The sequence below is a fragment of the Episyrphus balteatus genome, chromosome 2 (genome assembly GCF_945859705.1).
Source record: "Episyrphus balteatus chromosome 2, idEpiBalt1.1, whole genome shotgun sequence".
NCBI classification, from domain to species: Eukaryota; Metazoa; Arthropoda; class Insecta; order Diptera; family Syrphidae; genus Episyrphus; species Episyrphus balteatus.
Window position 1 is genome coordinate 23,572,690 of NC_079135.1, and position 22,921 is coordinate 23,595,610.

Genomic DNA, 22,921 nt, shown 5'->3' on the forward strand with positions numbered 1-22,921 from the left:
TTTTTTAGAGGAAAATCTCAAAAAATTTTCGGAAAATGTGGAACTTAATTCAAATATTTCGATCACTAAAAAAAAAAAAAAATGTTGCAATTTTAGTTTGCAGAACGTGCGAATTTGTAATTTTTTTTTGGGTTCCTAGGGACATGAGTTTGTATAAGCTTTTAGTTTGTAACACATTATTTTTTTTGTCAAAAAACTAGTTCTTAGAGCTAAAATTCTTTAACACTAAAAAAAAAAAAAACATTTTGAAATTTAACACTTGAAGCTCAAAACCTAAAATAACAAAAAACAACTCTGCTAAAAATCAGAATTGTCTGAATAAATTCACGACTTGGTCGCATGTACTTGCTTTCAAAGTAACAATTACAGAATGTTAATACAATTTTTATAAGCATTAAAAAAAGAATATTTTTAAACACAAACAAACAACATTAAATTGCGAAAATATTGTTTAGAAAAGATTTTGAACTGCAAGCTAAGTAAGCAATAAGCAATTCAAAGCCGTTCGAACCTTTTTTTTAATAAGTTTTTCTGAATCAAACATTTTTATAATGTATATTATATAAAAGATTTAATAATAATAAACAGACACGTAAAAACAAAGTTTCAAAAAATTTCATGAATTTGATTTAAAAAAAAAATGTTATTTTTTGTTTAATCCAAAAATATAATTTTCAACATTGTAGGTACATATTTTCAATTTAACGGTCACTAAGACCTTTATTTTTAAATGTTAGTTTAAATCGGTTGAATCGTTTACGAGTAAGTCAGATATGAATAAAACTGTTTTATGACAGGTTCCGTTAGAAACAATTAAAAAAATACAATTTAATACTTAAAAAGTACGATGGAATTTGCCACAGTACACACATTTCGATCAAAATACCGTTTGAGCTGTTTTCGAGAAAATTAAGATTTTTAAATTTGGTTTTGAAATTAAAATTTCGATTTTGAAGAACTTCCAAAACTCATTTATACGAAGTTTGAAGAAAATCGAGTCAGTAGTCAACTCTCCACTTTTTTTCGCATTCTCCATTATCCTAATATCATGTATTATTGTTATCTTGAGCTCAATTTTTTCTCTTTATCTTTAATTTGCTCTTAATCACAAAAACAAAAATCGGAAATTTGGTAGAACTATATTTCATTTGGGGAAAAAGAAAAATAGATCTAAAGCCCGAATCATTTTGCTTAAGCTTTTTACAGAACACTTACATTGAACTTCAGTACAGTTATTTGAAATAAATTTACTGACCAGACCCTGCATAATAAAATACAACACATACAGCTTATGAATCGTAACTTTCTTATGGTTTATGGGGTTATTTTTTTTTGTTTCGCATTAATACATTCTAAATTTTCTCACCTGTCGGCCTATTCGGCTATTCCCATAACCGCTTTAGAATTTCAGTTTAAAATAAAGTTTTACATAGTTGCACCATTAGAAAACCCTATTATTCACAATAACCGTACTTAACGGTAATGAAACTTTTGCTCGAAAACATATTACAACCTAGTTCACTAATTCCATTACAGAAAAAGTACCTAACTACTCGCAATAAGCTCATTCTTAACACCTTTAAAAGCATTCCTTTACTACATTAACCAAATCCCCCAAAACAACAAGTATCTATTCTAACAATATAGGACTCATCAGAAAAAAAAAAAAAAAAAAACCGCTGCCCAAAGAAGGGGCGTTCACTTAAGACACCTACTTTCTAATGATACTTTTACAGCTTCTAGAGAGAAAACTTTTGTCATAAAAACACACAACGCCCCGACGAAAAACCAGAACAAAGTATTATATCTCTTTGAGAAGTTTTTGGTTTTGCTTTTATGTCCCTCCATAACAATCCAAGTAATGTTCCGGCATAAGCCTCGAAAAACAACTTTTAAATACCCTTGAAGGAGCTTAAACGTATAAGAAGATAGGAATCCCTTCTATTGTCCCTCAATGAAAATAACTTCAAACTTCCGATAGACAACACAACGACAATGATGAGAATGACGATGACAACGTTCAGGAATGAAAACAAAATTTCCCACCCCATCCCCTGGTAAAAATTTCTTTGGAATGAAAATTCGAGAGGACAACAAAAACCGCCTCAGGTGTATAAAAGTCCCAAAAACCTTATTCACAAGGATGAACATATTGAACATCATAAAACCGCATAAAACTTTTTTTTTTGTTTCCAGGAAGAACGCACAGTCATCTTTTTCGTCGAGCTATGAGGTACACCTACACGAGCATAAAATCGGAAATCATCAAATTACCACATTCGTGTTGACAAGAAAACTTAATCATTTAACTATGCTTGGATAACTTGGATAGAGCCAGAGGCCTTACAGTTTTTGAAAGTCCCCTTTTATCCATCCTAACCATGGAGTGAGGCGTGAGACCTGAGACTTTTCTCTCTATGTTATATGAAATGTCCAATGTTCGATGAACTTGTCACAAGGATTCTAGAAAGGTTGGTCAATAAAAGATTCCCGTATGCCTGCCGCATTTGTGTGGCGGTAAAGCTATAGCATATGTGCCATGACTTTTTGTGTGGAAAGAAACTTGAAACCCTTTAAACCAGATCGGATACCGTTTTTCGAATGAATTCACAGTTGAGTTGCCATCGGGCTTAGGTAATGTTTTTCTATGGGGTTATGCCGATTAAGAACTTTTCCCAAGGATCTTTGTGTATATAAAGTCTGGCCACCTATTAACCCTCATATATATTTGCTTCGAATAGTGAGGGAGTGACATTGTATGAATGCTAAGTTCTCTGATTTGAAAAACTATGAACTATACCGAAGACAACGGAATAGATTTACCGGAGAAGGAACTTGAGTATTAAATACCACAGAATTTGATTTTTGTTTACTCTGTGGATGGGGTCTTAATGTATTGATTTCAAAGTTGAAAATATAACCTGAATGAAAAGGTAGAAGATTATAGTTGGGAATAGAAAATTGTAGGTACAAATAGTTCTTTGTTTAATTTCATTGAAGATCGATGGATAGTTAGATGTGGCACAGGATAGGTAAAAAAGATTGAAGTAATTAAAGATATCAGATGTTGGAGATTTATCAATCACGTCATGAGCTTCTATTTTAAGAACTATTCGCATGTTGACTACATTTACAGAATTTAAAAAAAAACAGAATGTTGGAGATCGAAATTTGCCACATAGAGAATAATGATCTAAATTATATAGTATAAATAATGTACAGTATATGTATTTTTATTTATTTTAGAGAATTTTAAACAACATCTTTTGAGATCAATTGGGTCACTGCGACGTATACGTAACTTATTTTTTTACGCCTCTTTTGCTATTAATTCCAGTTTTGGAGTGTGTCAATCTTTTCCAAAAAAAATCGGGTCACAACATCAAAAAATGTGTTTTTTGAGTTCTATTGATCGTATTATCGAGATTGATGTTTGTAGGCTTAAAGTTTCTGTATTAGAATATGAAATATTACAAATTCAAACTATTCATATGAGTTGGAAAACTAACTTTTTTGAACCCCTTGAAAACAATATAAAGCCAGGACTTGAAAAAATCGTTAAAAAAAAAAAAAAAAATTTGGAGTGGACCACGACCACGCTAACCATTTATGGTATAAAAATTTTTTTTGGTTGGGCCACCCTAACTATTTAGTGTTATAATAATAAATGTTGGGCAATTTTTAGACTTTCCCGATACACCTACAAAATTTCATAAAAATCATTCCAAAAAAAATAGAATTTTTTTTGGTTGGACCACCCTAACCATTTTATCATATGAAAATTCATGTTGGTCCAATGGCCGATTCTCAGACTTCCCGACATACACAAAAAATTTCGAAAAGATCGTTCCAAGAAGATATAAACAAATTTGGCTGGACCACTTTAACAATTTAGAGGTATGAAAAATAGATGTTCGCCGATTCTCAGACCTAACCGATATGTGTACAAAATTTCATTAAAATCAGTGTAGCTGTTTCGGAGGAGTTTGGTAACAAACACTGCGACATGAGATTTTTATGTATTAGATTTATGTTCTTTTTAAAAATTCTGCTGCTGGAATTTATTTTTGTGTAAATTCAACTTTTATTACCTCTTGTTCACAAAGTTTATAAAACATACTTGATTTTATAGTAAAAGTTCCTTGGAATATAAATAATAGGCATAAAAGAAGAATTTTTTGGCTAAAAAATTAAATAATACCTATGGAAAAATTACCTAATAAAAAAGTCGGATTTCTTAAGAAAAAAATTTTTATCTCGGTTATTTATGGAATATTCTCAACAATATTATACGATTTTGAAAAGAGAATTGAACACAACAACTTTTAAGGTAACTTGCCGAAACATCGTAGTGCATTTTTTTTACACTACGGTCCATTGAATTAGAGTCATGTAAAATTTTTTAGTACTTAGTTGGGCCAAAAAGTAATATTTGCTTTAAAACTGATGCAGTTTTTCCATTTTGTCCATAACTCACAAAATGTTCTGATAACTGTCACCGACTATTCTATCTACCGTTTTCGTTTCGACGTTGACTTATGGGACACCCTGTATATCTATTATATATATTAAAGTTTGGTTCTGTGTACGTTCGCTAACCGGCCACACCGGCTGACTTATTTTCTTAATTTTTTTTTTTAATCAAAGAGGCATAAGAGGAGTAGGTTTAAGGCAAAACAAAATTAAGATTTTATAGGGTAAATATGGGTAACACTACATTGAAAAAAGAGGCTATTTTCTAAACGGTAAGACTTTTTTTTAAATGATAGACAAATTTATTGTATTGTTAAAAAAGGTATTGAATTTAAAAAAGGTAGGAATTTCAAAAACAAGTTGTGAAGGTTTTTTTTGCAGTCATAGGACTTCGACGAAAGACTAATTACAGGTAGGTACGCAAAATTTTGCGAAAAAATTTGAGTTAGACCATTAGAAAGATATTAAAAAAAAAGTAAGGGGTGACGGATTTTTTTCATAGGCCCTGTATTTTGAAATACAAATTTTTGAAAAACAACAACTAATTTTTAGGGACATTTTTGAGTAGTCTTTTATTTTTTTGGAATTTTTAAAAGTCTGCAAAAAATCTCAAGCTTATAGGAAATATAGGTTTTAATCATGTGCATGCATGTACAAACTTTTGAATTTTTAAAATGATTTTTGACCGAATAACGGGAAAAACAAGATAAATGAATGAAATTTACAGTGTAGATAATGAGCAAGACTATATTTGTACAAAGTTTCAATTAATTTTGTAATGACAAATTTGAAATAACGGTAAAATAAAACTCAATTTTTCAATACGTTACATCTTTTTATTAAAAGTTTAAAAGTGAATATTTTTAAATTCATTTTACGAACTTTTCCAATTTTGATCCCCTTGTTTTATTGGAAAATGATAACTCATTACAGAGTCGAAAATTAGAAACAAATACAAGAAATGGCGGAACGTAGTTCGCCGGGTCATCTAGTATTCTTATATTCGAAATTGTACAAACTTTCATTACATCAATAAACATTTTAGTGCAATTCACAAGAAAAAAAGTTATGGAAAATTTCATTTTTTTACAATATACGCGGGCGAAAACCTATCACGTTTAGTAGAGTAGAGCTTACACTGATTTCTAACCTGCATTTAAAAATTCCGCTACACCCCTTAAATTTTGACAGTTTTTAGTCCTTCAGGCAAAAATCGAACGTCGTCAAATTTTCACCAATTTTAGATTTCTTGTCTGTTTTAGAAAGAAGACATTTAGACCCTTTCAATAAAATGTATAAAATATTTAGTTATTGGCCCTAATGTGCTAATGGTTTAACCAATTTGCTTTAAAATTTATATATACAGTGGGTTGCCAAATTAATAGGGACAAACGAAATTTTTTTTATTTTTTTTTTGGTTTTCTTTGCTCATTTTTTTTCGTTTTTGCCAAAGTACCTGAAATTTGTTTTGTCTTATTAAGTTAAACTAATCAAGTAGATATAAATTAAAATAAAAAAAGTAAATAAATCATAATTTTGGTAAAAAAAAATAATGGAAATAGGGCAGAAGCACAAAAAGACGTTTCCTTTGGAATTCATGCCCGGAAAATTGCCAGACCGGTTCAATACTTATTTTTTCTTATCGAGGAATAACATGATATTTTGTACTTTATGGGAAGTACCCCATCTTGCATAAAAAAATTAAGTATTGGACCGGTCTGGCAATTTTCCGGGCATGAATTCAATGGGAACATCTTTTTGTGCTTCTGTTCTATTCTCCCCTTTTTTTTAACCAAGATTATGATTTTTTTACTTTTTTTAAGTCGTTTCATATCTACTTAAAAAATATAACTAAATGAGACAAAAAAAATTTCAGGTACTTCGAAAAATGAGCAAAGTAAAAAAAAAAAATAAAGATTTCGCTTGTCCCTATTAATTTGGCAACCCGCACTGTAAGTGAATTGCTCATTGGTAAACTAATAATTTTAAGGGTACTTTGAACTACAAGAGCAAGTTCGTGCTACGCAGTCTTGGATTTTATTTTCGTTGCTTTACAAAACTATACCATTAAATATGAATTTCTTCAAAATATATATCTACATATTTTAGCGTCACCCCCCCCCCCCCTCCTTTTTTTACATTCAGGTAAGTCCACTGCTTATTGCGTACCAAAATATTTCCAAGAAATCTTTATCTCAAATAAAAATAAGAAACCGGAAAACCAAAAACCAAAACCTACTTTGCTTCAAAGAATATTTATTATCCACTCTGTCCATGTAACATAATGCAAATCTGAAAATAAAAACGCAACGTGATGTCACTGCAACATAAATTTCTTTCATTTATGCAGTTCCACTTACCGAATTCAAAACAACATAACCTCATTTGGAGCGTGACTTTATGGCACTCCTCCCATATTAATTACATACATCTTTTCTGTTCATTCTTTAGTTCACATTCTTTCATTTTTATTTTGAACTTATTTTATTTTATCTTTACAAAAACAAACAAAACCTTATAAGCATATTAGTGTAGATCCCCATCACACTAATCGAACTAAAGAAGAAAGAAACAACAGTATAGAATTAAGCTTTTGTACTTAATTTAACTTTGGTTGTATGCTTCATAAGCAGTGCCGGTTTAAGCACTACCGGCGCCCCTGGGCAAGATTGCAAGTGGCGCCTCTAAAAAAAAATTCATCTAAAAACAATTTTTTAAAATCACGAAAAAAAGCAATAGCAGATTATGTCTTACCTCTCATAAACTTGTTAATGCATTTATTAAAAATGTGCAGTGTATTAACTTAAAAAGGTTAACTTAAAAAAAAAATTAATTATTCATGTCATTTAGGCTCAATTGACAAGACTACCTTTATCTCTGACTTTTTTGTTTAAACACATTTAAAGATTAGGTACAGCTGGTTTTATTTGAACAATATTTTTTCAAAAACTTTTTCAACTAGGTACATTAATGTCGTTTTCGATTGGAATCACTCAATGATTCACTCATTCTGAAATCCAATAAAAAACTTTGAATCGCTTCCACCCAATTCTAAAATTTAATATCTGTATTGGTGAAAAATCAAATATTTTGTTTTTGTTTTTTCACTAGGAGAATAAAAAACTTGCAGCACGCTTTTTAATGATTCCAGGCGCTTCCGGACGGCCAATCGAAAACAACATACCTTTATAAGTATAAGGTTTGTTCGTTGTGAGCTCTAGGGCACTCTGGGTCGCTCCGAATTCGTTGTCAAGCGTTTTTTGTAGCTCCTTTTTCAACCAGAGTTATTTCCTCTGTGTTCGATGTTCGCTGATGAAACTAAAGCTCTGAGGTGTTCGATGTAAAATGAAAACCCGAGAAACTCAGATTTTTTTCACAGTTAATTGAAATGACTTAGAGTGCCCTGGAGGGGGGAACAACGAACAGACCTATTTTTTTATTCTCACACACAAACGTAGTTTTTATGAGAAATGGAGAAGCTGTCAATTTTTGCCATTTCTGGATTTTGGGTTTTCGGGATTTTGGGATTGTGGGTTTTCGGGATTTTGTGTTTTTGGGTTTTCGGAATTTAGGGTTTTCTGGATTTTGGGCTTTCTGGATTTTTAATTTCGGGATTCTGTCCGTCTCCCTTCTCTTTCCTTATTCATTATTATAGGGGCACCTTTGCAAAAATTAAATTGGTAGGAGGAATATTAGGATTTCTTTAGTCTTTCAAAAGAAATTGGGGCGCCTTGTTCTTCAAAGATGAACGAAGATTTTGGACACCATTGTCCTTCCGGAAGCCAAATAAATTAACCCAAAATTGGGGGGCGCCTTCATTCTTCAAAAAGTTTAGGACAAACAATACGAGCGCCGTTGAAAATGTAAAATAGAAAAAAATTGGGGCGCCTTTGTGAATGTAAAAAAAATAAAACATCGATTGGAAAGACTTCGTTATTTATAAAACTTTTGTAAAAGTTCGGGGCGCCTGCGGCGCCCCTCAATTCTTGCGCCCCTGGGCGACGGCCCAGGCTGCCCCCCCCCTAAAACCGGCTCTGTTCATAAGCTGCTAATAAAGGTCTTCACTTTGTATCTTTTTTTGGTTTGTGTTATATGCAAATTACAACAAAAAAAAAATTAAGAAAGAAAAAATTCCACATTACATGGTTTTGGTCGTTTTCATGTTATGAAAAAAGGATAATATCGGTTCCATGCCGTAGGTCATCAAGTCTTCTCAAGACCTTCTCTCTTTCTCTCTTTTTTGTCATTTCTCTAATGTGGATCCGTCGAGCGATGAGATATTTAAATTTCATTAAAATTTCATAAAAAAATGTTCACATTTCAACACGCCACCGAGCTCCGTTTACAACGCCACATACAAAATTTGACACGCAGAAAAAGGATGATGGATGGTTATATCCTTCGTCTCGCTACTGAACGACATGACAACGAAACCGCCGCCGATATAATGCTTGAATTTGGAATGCAAAATACTATGAACCAAGCTAAAACCGAAGCATCTCTCGTGCGCTCCCGCTCACCGTTATATCCTTACACCGGATATGTTAACAATGGCGATGTTTATTCTGATGAAATGGAAACAATGTAACCAACTGAAAAAGTCATATAAATATATATTCCGCTTTTGTATGAAGAACAACGATTATTATTATTATGATGACGATGATTACTCGGGTGGAATGACAGCGCAGGCAGCAGCTCAGCTCCATGGATATTATAAAGATATAATGAGGATAATGCCATCAAAATTATGCAATGTAAATTATTTAAATGGAAGTCACATGTGTGTGTTGGATGCTGAATGATGTCGCCCACATTTTTTTTTTTCTCTCACAATGATTTTGATTATAATAAAAGGACTAAAAATAATACGAGTCCTTTTTCGTCAAAAGACTTTGTCCTTTTTCACTTGATCACGCATTCGGTTGGAGATTGTATGTACGTATAAAGTATTCAGATGAGTTAACACAATTTAAAGCCCTTGAATGAGAGGATAGAAAAAAAAAATATAGCGATATATTAAAGCTTAATGTACGAAACAAATCATAGACAACAACAAGTACAGTGGCTCAGTAAGGTTAGCTTAAAGTATTTTTGTTCGCGAAACGTTAAGAGGAAATTTTTAAATTCAACAAATATAAGAAAACACAATTAAATATTGGTAAAATGCCCACGAAAACTCATTGAAGATAATGACTTAAAGACTAAATTTGACATGAGTAAATTTCCCGTAAACGACATAGCTGATTTCAACAAACATTTTTTATACCGAAACGTTAAAATAATGGTAATGTATTTTAGAAAATTTTCAAAAAAAAAAACATATTTATATTTGTATAAAAACAATATTGTTTTTTTTTTTTTGTTTTAATCAATTTTTTGAAAACTGGTAGATGACATTTTTTTTTGAAAAATATTAGTAAATTTCTATACCAGTGCGACCCAGTCGCGCATTTTATTTTCTTGATATCTGAATTTTTCATTGACGACACGATCAAATTTAATGAATACGTTTTAGTTATTCTAATATTATAATTAACCCTCTGTCGGCATGGCAGGACAAAAATAAAAAATTATGATTTTTCAAAAAAGTGGTCACGAAAAAGTCTCTGTATAAGGGTGAAAATATTTTGTCTGTAATTGTGAATACAATATTCGAATTCCTCGGAAAATTCTACATCAATTTGATATTCGATTCTCCATAAAATATTGAGACCAAAAAAAGTTCTAGCGACATGAAAAAGTATAAACCAAATTCGCACCCGTGTGCCTATCACGTCACAAAAAAGAGGTGTGCCTACAGTGGTTAAGAAAATTTTTCAAAAATATCATTTTTTGAAAATGTTGAATTTTTTTTTTTTTTTTTTTTAAATCAATTTTTTTGAAAAACGATCAATCAATTTTATTGAAACTTTTTTTTAATATGTGGATCAAGATTTTCTTTTTAATGGCCTACCAGATTTTTTTTTAATTTTTTTGAAAATTTTTATAAAAATAAACGGCTAGGATATATACCTAACGATTTTCTGTTTTTTTTTTTTTTCAAAAATACTTTGTTTGGAGGTCAAACCATTTTGAGACATGTTTTGTAACCTTATAAAGTCACGAATTTTCAAAACTTGCGGAAAACTTTGCATTTTTGACTAATTATCTTTTTTAAAACTATGTACTTTATTGTATTTAAAAGGAGTTAAAAGGAGGTTCGTTGATTTTGTCCGGTAACTATGCAGAGCTATTTTTTAATAAATATAAAAGCGTCCTTTTAATACAAACAGCAAAAATATTGTATTCTTAAAGTTATTCATGAAACTCTCCTCAAAAATCAAAATTCTGTAAACTATATGGGCATCGATAGTTTTCTGTATTAAAACTTTTAATGATCGCTTTTTATTTAAAAAAAAAAGATAAAATTCATAAAAAAAAAATAACATGGGGGTGTATACGTAATTTTTGTATTATTAACTTGAAATTAAGACATTTCTTCGTCTTGCAAATAAATAAGAAATGTTAGAATGTAAACAAAAAATTGTTTATAGAAAAATCGTTACTTACTTACTTCAAGTTTTTTTTCGAATTTTCAGAAGGAGATATCTTCGCTTCAAAGTCTCGAAAAAAGTTTTGGTTGACAGATATGAGTTCATAGTGAACAGCTAAACGCAGTTGAATCAAAAATCTTAAATAAATTTTTTTTTTTAGATTTTCGAAAAAAAAATCCAAGGTTAACCCCTTGTCGAAAAAATACGTTTTTATAAAATTTCGTCCAAATGCATCGAGTGACACTTCAAATGAAAGGGCTCTTCAAGCTCTTTCAATAATTGAAAACCAAAAGTTTGCTTATTGAATTTTTTTTTTTGTTTGAATGCATAATGTCTTAAGAAAATTGTGTCAGTATTAAGCCAATTTTTACATTTCACTTATGAACGTTTTATACCAAAACTTTAAAGCGCTATTCCCACACGGTTAAAAATTCTGGAATATTTTTTAATACAGCTCTTGTATTAAAGCAATTTTCAATACATAAAATATTACATTTTAATACTTCCAAAATATTAAAATTATTTTTAATCTTGTTTGTATTAAATTTCAATATTTAAGTATTAAGTTTACTACTTGTAATACAAAAATTATTAGAAAATAATCTCCGTAGGTTGAATTCTAATCTCGTATTGAATTTTAATACCGCTGTATTAGATTTTAATATTTTTGTATTACATTTTAATATAATTGTATTAAATTTTAATATAAATTGTCTTACATTTTGATATAATTGTATTAAAATGCAATACAAATTTAATAAAAACTAATATAAAAAGTATTAAATTGTAATACAAGAATATTAAATTTTAATCAAACGACGCTAGCAGCCAGAAAAAAAATCCATTGTTTGAGGTACCTTTCCTAAAAAAAAATTAAATCAGAAACTGTAAATTTGTACTAATTTGAAGGCGCTTTGTGTTTTTTCGAAGCAAAATGCATACATTGCAGATGAATTTTGATCGGCAGTAATATTTTACATGCCACAGTTTTTGAATTGTGAAACAGATAAACTAGAGAAAATAATATCACCATTATTATATTATTTATGATTAATATTTATTTTCCGTAATGAATTTTGGAAAAAGAATACATCTAATCAACTTTAAATACATTTGGTATTAAATTGAAATATTATTGTATTATCTTTAAATAAAATTGTTATTAGAAATTAATATAAAAAGATTAAATTTTAATATGCAATACTTGAAATTTAATACATTTGGTATTAAATTCTAATATAAACTGTATTATTTTGTAATACAACTATATTAAATTTTACATTTTGTATTAGCTAAAAAATTTTAATACTTGTCATGTATTAAATTTTAATACATTTCTGGTGTAGACCTATATGTAACCCAAAAAATATTAAAAAATACTCCAGAATTTTTAACCGTGCATAATTCACGTTTTCAAAGTCGGAACGAGTAAAATTTTTAACACTATTTACATTAAATTATTTACGTGGTATAACTGGAGAACTTTATCAAGCTTGTTAATAACTTTTATTTTACAAAAACAAGAGTTTTTCAAGAGTTCCAAAAAAATAAAAAATTGAAATTTCAAAAAAACTTTTCCAGTGCTACCTGGGGAAAACTATTATTTAACAAATGAATTTAAATTTTTTGATTTCCCATAATCCAGCAACAAGTTATGAGGGGCACCGCAATTGAAATTTTTTCCGAGACAGCTTCTCTATCAAAAAAAAAAATCTCAAGATGCAAAATCTCCAAAAATGGGTCCTACAATGATTGTTTAATGCTTTCAACATTTAAAGCTTCTACTGTATAGATTTTCTCAGGCCAATATTGTTTCAAAGAAAAATTCCAAAAACAAACTTTTAAGTTGTCGAGACAGGTAGTTTTTTTATTTTTTTGCTTATACCAAAATTGATCCAACAACCTTCAAAACAAATTTTCTATGTTTCCTTTAAAAAAAAAAAAACTAAAAACTCCAACATCATTTAATTTTTTGATGCAGTGTATCTATATGTTCGTAAAGCTAAGTAGAAGAATCAAGAAAAATGCTCATAACAGCAAAAAGGACAACTTCTTACGATCTACACATATGAGCACATGTACCTATTCATATTCCTTGTGTTCACCTCTGTGGAAGAGATAAGATTGCTTTTTGTTCAGAGCACAGAGGAGTCCTAGAGTTCATATATGGTTGTATTGTATACGTTGTTATCCTTCTTCCAATTTTTTTTTTGTTATTCCTTATATTTCTTTGTATGGTGTTTTTCTCTGTCATCCATGTCCCCTGATAGTGAGCTAACTAGGGAAAAAGGATACTGCTAAGGATTTTTTTTTTTATCCTCCATTTGTTTTTTTTTTTTTTTTTTGCTTTGCTTTCCTATTAGAACGGTATATATCGTATTAAATGACATGGAACGTTATGAACTAACAAGGGACCAATATTATGTGATATCTAATTAGGTGGGACAGAGTATAGGTAAGGTAAGTGGATTGGGTTGTGTATAGAAAAGGTTGTTTTTTTTTCTGACTTTGGTTTGTTGGGTAACCTAGTCTTAGGATGGGTCGCATACAAAAAAAAAATTGAGAGAAAAAAAATATCTCTTGGAGATACATTTTCATCTTTAGTTACGACCGTATTTGATTGCTATTGGGAACGTAGGAAAAAATAGTAGACTTAGGGCAAAAAGGGGATTGTTCATTAATTTTTTATTTGGGATTTCAATTAACTTTTTTTTTGGTTAATCTTGGGTTACCAACGATGACGGCAAGAATTTGTCAACAAATTTACCAGAGAATGTGTAAGAGGAGGTGTATGTTTGTAAAGAGATTTGTATAATTAGCAGTTTAAACGTCAAGAAAAAATTCAATTATACATGTTGTTGTGATTGAGGTTTGACTAAAACCATTTTGATAACGTCTTATGCTTTTGAAATAGAATCTCAGGACTTTGTACCTACTTGTATCTCTGCAATATTTTCATCTGGATTAAATCAGATTTTGATTTTATCATCGGAACTATTAATTTCCGTGATATTGATAGTAAAGTTATGTTATGGTGTATGTGTAACTTTTTTTAAAGCTAATGAAAAAATGAAGCAAGTTAATCTTTTTAAACAATTTTTAAGTGTACCGACCTGTGGCCAATCGTAATTTTGCATACATAGTGCTGGTTCTTTTCAGTAATAGGAATAAATTTATAGCTGTACCAGATCATTAGTAAAGGGCTAATTTTAAGTAGTTAGTATAAGGGGGAATTCGATTTTAAAGAAGCCTCTGATATAATTTACTCACATTTAAATTTGAAATTAAAAAATATATTTATTTCAAATAAAAAAAAATGCATTACAAACAAAATATTTTGCATTCATTGCATTAAAAACAAATAAAAAATAAAAAACTGAGTTAAAAATTAAATTTTTAATGCAAATAAAAATGTTTTGATAGCAAAAAAATGTTATTATGAAAAAATGCATTAGAAAAAAATCAACGCAAAATGTGTAAATTAGTTAGTAAAATTATTGTTTTTCCATTTTCTTATAATTTTGACCTTTTGGCCTTACATTTTAGTTACTTGAACTATATAATATTAAAGCTAATGTAAGGCCAAATAGTGAAAGTTATTAGAAATTCGAAGAATAGTAGATAGTAAAAAAAAATCGTAAAAAAAATCGAACTTGAGATAACAATCAAACATGACATTCCGATGTAAGTGATTGCTTAAAATGTAGGCTACTTTTGAAATTGCAAAACCAAATTTTTTTTTATTGCTACTAACGATACTTTCCGTTTTCCGTATTCTTGATTTCTGACTTTCTAACTAAACCGATTTCAACCAAAATGTTTGTACAAAAACGTTTTTATAGCTTTAATGTTAAAATTAAGAAAACAATTTTTTATTTTAAAAAATTAAAAAATTATTATTTTAGGTAAATTATCTTAAAATGTAAAATAATTAAATTTATTATTAGCTACCCAACATGAAAAAATGCTAAAAAAGACTTTGTCTTACTGTATTTGGCCAATAAAAATTGAATTGATTTTTTCTTTGATTTCAACACACAATAATAATATTAAAAAAAAAATGTTTAAAAAAAAACCTCAAAAAAATCCGTGCCAAAATAATGTGACACGTAATTTTAGCTAGGGGAAAGGGGGATTTCGGTGAGTTCAAAACTGCTATAATGGGTGAATTTTCTGTCGATATCAATCATAAAAATTCATGAATGAATATTTCTAACCTATCTTTCCTGGACTATTTTAAGCAGGGTATTTTACAAAGAACAAATAAATTACTTCACGTGTTCGTGTTCCTTGTCCATTTTATTGAATATTTATCAGCCATTAAGGGGGGAAATCCCTCCAGACGACACCTTTTTCACTATTTTTTTATGAAAAACTGAAAGCACTTATTAAAATTTGGAAAAAGACAAGATATTACTGACATTATCAAGTATTGAAAAAATTTTTTTTGAAATGAAAAAATAACAAAATGGCGGCTCTGGAGCTTTTCAAAGTTGACGCCTCTAGTTTACGCCGTGCAATGCACAGGTCCAGGAAATGATCTTAAATCAAAAAGGAAATTTTTTTCCGTTGGACGATATTAGTACGCATTGCATGAACCTAAATTTATTTTTTTTAAATGAAAAATAAAAATTAGAAATCAAAAAAACGAAAAAAAACCATGTTTTTTTTACAAAGAAGTAGTTAAAAAAATATTTACTGTACAAATTTTATTCAACTTTTAGGTTCATGTTGTGGCCAATAAGTTAAAGAGTAATTTGCTTCATTAGTTTTTGAGTTACATTGCACGGCGCGGAAAAAAACTAGTTTCGAAAAAAATGCGTTTAAAGTTTTCGTTTTCGTACTATGGTAGGTTCGGAGCGCATTGGTTTCGGGACTATCTAGGCACTTTTGAGGCTTCATTTAAGGCTAAGACCACTGAAAATAGATTCTTCGGTTGATAAATAAATTTATTACGCAAAAAAAAAATAATGCAAAAATAAAAAATTCCAGAGGGATTTCCATCCTTAACAAAGAATAATAATTATTATTAGATGAACTCTGAACAAACACCGATTAGTTTCAATTTTCGAAGTTTACTCGGTCACTGTGGCGTATGTGCAACCTTTAAGTACTTTCATTTTTGTGTTAGAAAATTCTTGTTGCTATACAAATAATCTTAATTGGAAATTTTTAAAGTGTACCAGATTATTAATAAAAGGCTTCTTGTATGGCGCTATTAGCTTTGATGTCATTCTATAGTTTGAGGGCTCAAAATTTTTTAATATAAGCAATTCTACAGAAGAATCGGTTTAGAAACTGTCTTGTTTATTCAAATGCACCATATCTTCATTTTTACGCATTTTTTTTACTTTGATTGAGTTAATTTAATTTTTTTTATCAAATTTTGCTTTTTTAAAACTGATGCTAACCTTACACAAGTGTTTACTTTAAAAAAAACAGTCTGGCAAGAGGGAAAATGCACTTAACTTTTAATTTTTAACATTTTTTTAAGAATTAATTTACAAAACTGTTCCACTTAACTATTTTTATGAAAACCTATAAAATCTAAAACTTTGAAAGTAATTCCAAGTAATATAATTTATATAATTATTCTCCTTGATGAATTCTGTAATTCCTTACAATTTCAATTGAAAGAAAACATTTCCCTTAGGAAAAACTTATAAATAAAGTCATCACCAGGATTTTCTTATTACCAACACTTTACTTTCAATTACATTGACCGGGTCACTTCTTTAGGCGACCCAATTTTCTGTGTTTATCATCGCGCAATTCATGTTCCCTACTCATTTGAGTATAAAATCTTATAATTCATTTCTTTATTCAGAGAAAATTTTAATTAAGAGTCTTTCATTCTAGCAAAAACCTATTTACTTACAAAAAAAAAAAAAAACTAAAACCACTGAATTACACGATATTCCTTTCCCCCCGCCAAATAAACGCTTAATGACTGACACAGAAACTCGCATTCTAATATCCAAGTCAGCATCATTCACAAACAACTTGCTCTTACTATTCCGTTCGTCGTTTTTGTTGTTGTTGTTTGTTTACCTCATCATCGCCCATTTGAATAAGATTAAAGAAAATGTTAAGTGTCATCAAGTTGTGTCCTCGCTCAGTGGATCTGTATCTATTTCTATATATCTGTTTGTTGCGACAGCGATTCATTTGCCACAACTAAAACAATTAAATTACAAATTCAAATTATGCTTTCATTATCTCTGAATAATATCTAAAGATATGCGCAAAGATATCTACAGTCATTTCGAAAAGTATTTATACAATTTTTCATTCGAAAACTAAAATTTTTCTTTCGATTATTCCTTTTCGAAAAGTATATCTCAGTTTTCGAAGTCCTAAGGTTGTCGAATTTGAGACCTCCCAAAACTTACCTTAACACGAAAGGTATAAACAGTCATTTCTAAAAGTATTTATACAATTTTTCATTCGAAAACTTAAATTTTTCTTTCGATTATTCCTTTTCGAAAAGTATATCTCAGTTTTCGAAGTCCTAAGGTTGTCGAATTTGAGACCTCCCAAAACTTACCTTTACACGAAAGATATAAACAGTCATTTCTAAAAGTATTTATACAATTTTTCATTCAAAAACTTAAATTTTTCTTTCGATTTTTTATTTTCGAAAAGTCTATCTCAGTTTTCGAAGTCCTTATTTGAGATCTCGCAGAACTTACCTGAGCGCAAGAAAGTCATTTCCAAAAGTATTTGGGTATATACAATTTTTCATTCAAAAACTAAAGTTTTTCTTTCGATTTTTCCTTTTCGAAAAGTCTATCTCAGTTTTCGAAGTCCTAATTTGAGACCTCACAGATCTTACCTGAGAGCAAGGCATTAATTTCCAAAAGTACTTAGGTATATACAATTTTTCATTCGAAAACTAACATTTTTCTTTCGATTTTTTTTTTGTCGAAAAGTCTATCTCAGTTTTCGAAGTCCTAATTTGAGACCTCCCAAAACTTACCTGAGCGCAAGGCAGTCATTTTCAAAAGTATTTATATATATACAATTTTTCATTCGAAAACTAAAATTTTTCTTTCGATTATTCCTTTTCGAAAAGTATATCTCAGTTTTCGAAGTCCTAAGGTTGTCGAATTTGAGACCTCCCAAAACTTACCTTAACACGAAAGATATAAACAGTCATTTCTAAAAGTATTTATACAATTTTTCATTCGAAAACTAACATTTTTCTTTCGATTTTTCCTTTTCGAAAAGTCTATCTCAGTTTTCGAAGTCCTAATTTGAGACCTCCCAGAACTTACCTGAGCGCAAGGCATTCATTTCTAAAAGTACTCAGGTATATACAATTTTTCATTCGAAAAGTAACATTTTTCTTTCGATTTTTTTTTTTTGTCGAAAAGTCTATCTCAGTTTTCGAAGTCCTAATTTGAGACCTCCCAGAACTTACCTGAGCGCAAAGCATTCATTTCCAAAAGTACTTAGGTATATACAATTTTTCATTCGAAAACTAACATTTTTCTTTCGATTTTTTCTTTTCGAAAAGTCTATCTCAGTTTTCGAAGTCCTAATTTGAGACCTCCCAAAATTTACCTGAGTGCGAAAGATATTTCATTTCCAAAAGTATTTATACAATTTTTCATTTGAAAACTAAAATTTTTCTTTCGAATTTTCCTTTTCGAAAAGTCTATTTCAGTTTTCGAAGTCCTAATTTTGTCAAATTAGAGACCTCCCACAACTAATCTGATCATAATTTTTGAAACTATGTTCAAATAATTTTAACTGCAACTGTTACAGTTGGCCTATTTCACATTGACACAACAACAAACGCCCTCATTCAGTTCAGCTCAGTTTAGAGTACAGAGTAAACCCTAGCCTCTCTTGCTCTTGTTTTGCCGCAGGACAAGCTTTCCTTTTTCTTGTTGCTGCACTATCAAAACAACCTGCCATGTGACAGGTAGTTAGTTGCCAAACCAACCAACACATAACTATAGAAAGCAACACAACATTCACAAAAGACGTTTGCAGGACTATCGCACGAAAACGAGAGAATGAGAATGAAAATGAGGATGATGATGATGAGAAAAGGCAGGTTGGGGAGGCATAATAAGAAGCACAAAATACTATAACTACTACTCTAACCATAACAAAAAAAAAAAAACGTCGAAAACATCCTTAAGGGCGAAAAATTTAAATTGCTTCTTTGTCCTTGACTTGCGTTCGTTGCTCATGTGCACCTCTATACTGATGATTCAGCTGACTCCGTTACGCAGAGCAAAAGCTCAGAAAGCAGCAGCACCTTCTACATCATAGGATCCCTTACCTTTGAGTACTTCATGTAGGTATACTCGAAAATACACATAAAGACTTTACCTAAAAATTTCGAAACGTGTCAACAATGTTTGGATGAAGGATGAAGGGAAGGTGAAGATCCCTCAGGGTAGAGTTTTTTGTACATTTTTTTTCATTTAGAAGGTATAGATGGATAAAAGCATCAGGGGGTTATGATTGCATAGGGTTGTGAAGAGTTAGGTACCGCTCTTGGTATATGTGTGTGTGTGTGGTGTGGGGCAAAATGTTAGCAATTATATTCGAGGATGATAATTCACCCAAGTACTCTAGCTAACACTTGAGTTGACATAGTTTTTTTTTTTTTTTTTTCAAGAAAATAAAAAAAACAACAACAACAGAAAAGTACACACCTAACAAAAAAAGGAGGTTAAATTAAAACTTCGAATACTTACGGCAAGGACTTTTGAGCCAATTGTGTTTTAGGTGAGTTTTTGAATTCATTTTAGAAAAAAAAAACACCTTTGGGAAATGTTTAGTTTATGCGTAACGTAGGAGGATTATTTTTTATATTTTTTTCTTGAAGGAATTTTTCGTCCTAGATTATCGTTAAGAAAAAAAAGTTTAAATGGAATAATTAATTATAATCTTATACAAATTAAACAATTTAGAATTTAATAATTCTGGTACTTTAGCATTAATTGACTTCTTTTTCTTGAAAAATTGTATAATTTGTGTTGAGGATTTCTAAGAAAGAAGATTATGGAAAAAGGGCTGAGGATGAATTTGTTTTTTTTTTTTTCCCCCTTAAGTTTTCTTTTGTCCCAATTATTCATGTACAAATTAAATCATGAATTGGTAAATAAGCGGAATACTTTTAGAAGTTTTTTTTATTATACATATTCTTTAGACAGACATTTTTCTTCACATTAAAAAAGGTCTTAAAAAGTGAATGAATTTTAGTTCTGTAGGTACCTACCGCAGAAGGATGTGTAACCTCAAACAAATATTTTGAATTTCGGATTCCGGGTTTTAAACTCTGTTGATTACTGTTCCATACTTATTATAATAAAGTAAAATTTTTTGGGCTTATTTAAGTGCTTGAGCTTTAAAGTAATAAAATGTTTATTTATAGTTTATTTTGACACAAGTAACGAGAAGGCCTCTGGTTATATTACAAACAATTTGTTTTTAATGTTACTTTCAATGAAAATGAAACTAAGACCAACCGACGGAAATGTGTTATGGTAATTTATATCTTGAATACAGTGTTTTCAAAAAAATAGTTAAAATATTAAATAAAAAAAAAAATTGACTAGAACAGGCAAGAAAGAAAAAATCAGAAGCTCCGAGCAATGTAGGTATGTTAATCCCATAGTTTTACAGAAATTTTGAGTTGGTACATATTAAATCTATAAGGAAAATTTCTAGCTCCTTTAAAATACGACTGGAATTCATAATTTTGGTTCTTATAACTGTTATGGTTGATGTAATATAAATTATTAAGAAAACAAAATTTAAAAGAAGATTTTAAGTTAAATTTACAAAAAATTTTGTAAAAATTAGAAAAAGTTAAAAAAAATATTTTTAAAATTGCAAAAACATATTTTTAAATGGTTTCAACCTCCAAACAAAGCATACCATTTTGTTTTTTTATAAAACACAAAATATTATGAAAACATTTATTTTTATCAATAAATGCTTTTAAAAAACTGTTTTTTTTTTTATACACCTAAGAATTTGATATTCTATCAAAATCGACACATGAAACACATTCCAAAAATTGATTTTTCCCCCCAAAAAAAAATAGATGTTTGAATCAAGTCGCAACAATGATTTTGACTGCAGCTTGAAATAGAGTCGTAGATTGGGTAGAAAGGAGGCAGCGGTGAAAAAAAAAACAATGTTTTAAAGATTCCTTGCAAAAATACTTTTCTTAGTTTTTTTTTTATAAAAGTTTCAAATATTCTCAAAATCTGCTGCATCATTTTTTGTACCTAATATAGAAAAATGTCGAAAACTAATTTTTGTTGTTTTTTTTTTTATCTTTAACAAAAATGGTTGGATTTGGAAAAAAATTTGTCGAAATGTACGTTTTTATACTTCAAGGAAGCAAAATATTAATTTTTCATTAATTTGTACCTAATTTTCAATCCCAAAAATTTGATGAAAAAATTTTTGAATTTTGAAAATTCCGCATTTTTTTGCATAAACTCTAATATAGATGGTGCAGAAAAATTGTTGTTATAGAAAATTACTGACGAAAAAGAAACAATAAAAAAAGACGTATTTTTTGGTTGGATTTTTCAGAAAATATTGTGTTTTATAGTATACAGGGTGTCCCACAGTCACCGCCCCAAATGAAAACCATGGATTCCTGAGGTCATTTGAAATCGAAAAACTTAAGAGGTAATTTTCTCGTTTTCGTCCCGTTTTCGAGTTACCACGGTTTTTATGATTTTTGCTCTCTTGTCCTTTAACTGGCCTTATCTTTGCCAAACTAAGTTTGATTTGAAAGATTTTTTTTACAACCAATCAAGAATTTATTACAGTTTAAGTTTGTCTCAAAACTTTTTTTTCTGCGGACAACCGTTTTTCCACAATTTTGCATCAAACACAATTTTCTTCGTTTTTTAAGTTGTTTTTTACACTTTCATATCATTTAAGTCAAAAAAACACGTTAATGAGTATTAATTTTTTGTCCTTTTTCTTAAAGCCCAGTTTATTTTCATAAAAAAAATAAGTTTTATTTCATAAAAAAGGATACTGAAAGTAATTAAAAAAAAAAATAAACAAACTGAGTGAATTAAAAAAAAAATAATTTTTAAATAAAAAATTGATTTAAATAAATTAAATTTTTTTCTGAGCTTTATCTATTTGTTCTTTTCTTAATCACAATAGCTCAGAAAAAGTTTTTAATTCATTTAAATCAATTTTTTATTTAAAAATTATTTTTTTTTTAATTCACTCAGTTCGTTTATTTTTTTTTTAATTACTTTCAGTAGCCTTTTTTATGAAATAAAACTTATTTTTTTATGAAAATAAACTGGGCTTTAAGAAAAAGGATAAAAAATTAATACTCATTAACGTGTTTTTTTGACTTAAATGATATGAAAGTGTAAAAAACAACTTAAAAAACGAAGAAAATTGTGTTTGATGCAAAATTGTGGAAAAACGGTTGTCCGCAGAAAAAAAAATTTTGAGACAAACTTAAACTGTAATAAATTCTTGATTGGTTGTAAAAAAAATCTTTCAAATCAAACTTAGTTTGGCAAAGATAAGGCCAGTTAAAGGACAAGAGAGCAAAAATCATAAAAACCGTGGTAACTCGAAAACGGGACGAAAACGAGAAAATTACCTCTTAAGTTTTTCGACTTCAAATGACCTCAGGAATCCATGGTTTTCATTTGGGGCGGTGACTGTGGGACAGTGGGAAATTTAAACTGAGGAATGACTTTTGAAAAGTGAATACAACTAATTTTAAGTATGCACCACTAGTTTTCTCATTCTAGTGCTTAATTTAACAAACTCAAGTAAAACGAAAACAGCAAATTGATCCCACAAATCGGATAGATATTGAAAACCGGTAAAATCTGAAAATCGTATAAAAAATCAAAATTTCGCTTTAAGTTTTTTCGATTTTCTAAGAA

At 29.5% G+C, this 22,921-nt stretch overlaps 1 protein-coding gene across 3 annotated transcripts in view; it reads left to right on the top strand.

Annotated features, from left to right (window-relative positions):
• Window positions 1–22,921, top strand: part of LOC129908354 (EGFR adapter protein) — an 87,040-nt gene that overhangs the window by 48,006 nt on the left and 16,113 nt on the right. Inside the window, exon 1 of one of the 3 annotated variants that reach the window (XM_055984790.1) lies at window positions 2,229–2,471. The exons of the other annotated variants lie outside the window; for them this stretch is intronic. The gene's annotated coding sequence lies outside the window, so the exon portion shown is untranslated. Of the gene's footprint in view, window positions 1–2,228; window positions 2,472–22,921 lie in introns of those variants that run through there. 3 annotated transcript variants of the gene reach the window in all.